Source organism: Otolemur garnettii, unplaced genomic scaffold (assembly GCF_000181295.1).
Source record: "Otolemur garnettii isolate 467f Iridium unplaced genomic scaffold, OtoGar3 scaffold00016, whole genome shotgun sequence".
NCBI classification, from domain to species: domain Eukaryota; kingdom Metazoa; phylum Chordata; class Mammalia; order Primates; family Galagidae; genus Otolemur; species Otolemur garnettii.
The window spans coordinates 22926226-22929190 of NW_003852411.1; positions in this window are offsets into that span (position 1 = coordinate 22926226).

The following is a 2965-nucleotide window of genomic DNA, read 5'->3' on the forward strand; positions in this document are numbered from 1 at the left end:
AAAAAAAAAAAAAAAAAAAATTACCAACTCTAGTCCCATATGGATGATTTTTATCTTCCCACAGCCCCCAAGAAACCAACCACAACAGGGCATAAGTAGTTAACAGGATACTTGCTGTCAGGTCATTTTCAAATCCAATAAATATGTAAAATATTTACTATTAGAAATTAATAAATTATTAAAAATTAAAGACATTACTAAAAAATCACCAAAGACAAAAAGAAATAACCATAAGAGTCAGCAGAAACAAGAAACAGATTAAGAGTCTAATAATTTCAGACACTAGGATTATCATAAAATTTTAGACATAAAAAATGAAATCACAAAAATGAGAAAGTATGAAGAAACTAACAAAAATGACAAGGTTGACTTGAAAAAGAAGGTTATCTTTTAGAATTTTAAAACAGAAATGTTGAGGCGCTTCTAAATGGTGAACACATTCATGTGCCAGGAGAATGGCTCATACGAACTCCATGGGGACAGAAGCTCCTGGACCAACCCCCTTCTTTTTATCTCATTGTAATTTGTTGTCTTTTATATTAAACTGGTAAACATTAAAATATTGAAAAGGTTGAAGTTAAAATACAATGAATAATCTCATAAACTGTTAGTAGGAATTTAAATTGGTACAACTCCTTTTAATTATGTTTTGTTATCCTTTGAAGTAGAATATGTGCTTATTCTATGACCCAGCAGTTCCACTCCTAGATAGGTACTATAGAGCTGTGTTTTCTAGTATGATAGCCACAAGATACTTCAAGTAACAATTTCAGTCCATCTTTAAACACAAAGACACAAAAGAACTGAGACATGAATGTTTTCATACAATTCCATTTATTTAAACAAATGAAACTATTAATATATTGTTTAAAACTCTATACATGGGAGGTAAAGAAAGTATAAGACAAAGTCTAACAAGTGTTTACTACCAGAAAGTCTAACAAGTGTTTACTACCAGAAAGATGAAGAAGTATGCTTAAGAAGAGACACACATTTCCGTGGTACTTGTTGACTTGGAATATGGTACTGGTGTTTTTCCTATGCAATTATTATATTGCATATTTATGTATTCTTTTTGTATGTTCATTAATTTTCACAGTTAAAATACTTTTTAAAAAACTCAATGGCTGGGCTAAACAGAAGATTAATTATAGCTGAAGAGAAAATTAGTGAAATGGAAAATAAAATTGAAAAAATTACCTAGAACAGTATGTCCTCACTTAACATGGGTAGTTCCTTAGAAACTGTGAATGTATGTGAAGCAAATACTGTATGCTATAGGAACTTAACTCTTGTGTATAACAGTTAACCTATGGTAAAACTGGTCTCATTATACTGTACATCATTTCACTTAAAACTGTAGTTTCCAAAAATTTATCCATGACATTAAGTGAGGATTTACTGTACATAGCAATGAGACGAGGAGATTAAAAAACATAAAAAGAGATTATTATATATGGGGAATAGAATGAGCAGATCTTACATCACAGCCTCAGAAGAAATGAATAGACAGAATGGAGGAGTGGCAGTATTCTATATTAAGGGTGAGAATTTAGCACGACTGATGAAAAGCAAGGATCCACAGACACAGGAATCACTAAACAGGATATCCTAAACAGGATAACTTTAAAAAACAAAAAAAGGAAATTTCTGTGCCAACACAGAGTCATAAAATTGTAACTAACCTAGGAGACCGTAAATGCAACCAGAGAGAAAAGACAGATCATTTACAAAAAAAAAACACAGTTAGCTAATAGCTATTTCTCAGGAACAACAATGAAAGCCAGAAAGCAATGTAATGAACTCTTCAAATTCCTAAGAGAAGGTAACTTCCAACCTAGAATTATGTACCCAGAACAATGATCTTTTAAGAACTGAAGTAGAGTTAAAACATCTATATATTTTTTTAAAATGGAAAAAGTCTATGCCAACAATGGATTATTTCAGGAGGGAAAGAACAATGGATTATTTCTAATAAGGTGTAACATATAAGAAGCTGTATGGAAAAAAAGAATAACCATCCAGTTAAATCTAATGTCATAGTCCATTTTTTATTGCTTATAAAGGAATATCTCAAATAGTAATTAATAAAGCAGGAAATTTTTTATTATACTTTTGGAGGCTGAACAAGGTTGAGGGGCCTTCTTGCTGGTGGGGAGTCTCTACAGAGTTACTAGGCAACACAGGGAATCGTATGGTAAGGGTGCTTAGCATGCTAACGTGTCACATCAGGTCTCTCTCTTCGTATAAAACCACCATTCCCTCTCCATGATTACTCATTAATTCATTAATTTATGAATGGATTAGTCCCTCCGTGAGGGGAGAGGCCTCATAATCCAATCAACTACATGGGTTCCACCTCTCAATTTGCCACACTGGGGACTAAGTTTCAACATGAGTTTTGAAGGGGACTTTCAAACTACAGTATTAAACCACATTAACTTTATTAATGAATAACGTTTATCTATTTTGTGGTTTATATTTTAAAATAAAATGTCAAACAGGAAGAGTACATAAACTGGGTTTATGAGAGTTGCTTAGATGCTGCAACCATGAAACATGGCTTTGGGAAGGGTCCCACAGTGCTGTAGTCCATGGGCACCTAGGTATTTGTATTTGTCACCACAAACCACTGTCTGCAAACGCAAGATGAAGGTTAATTTAGCTAAAGTGATAGTAAAAGAGAGACTCTACAGTCAACTGGTACTGTTAGGTAGAGATGAGGAGTGGGGGGAAGATGCTTTTCTAGGGGGTTTCTATTGAGGAACAGACAGGACTGGGAGATGCTTTGTCTACAATAGGGGGAATAAACTGACCAGAGGGGGCTTCCAAGAAGGAACAGATAACATGTCAAGGGGGTTTTCAATGACTGACCAGATGTTTGATCTATGACAGGAGATTTCCAAGGACTGACCAACCAGAAAGAGGCAGAAATACCACGAAATGGAGCCTATGTTCAGGCCTT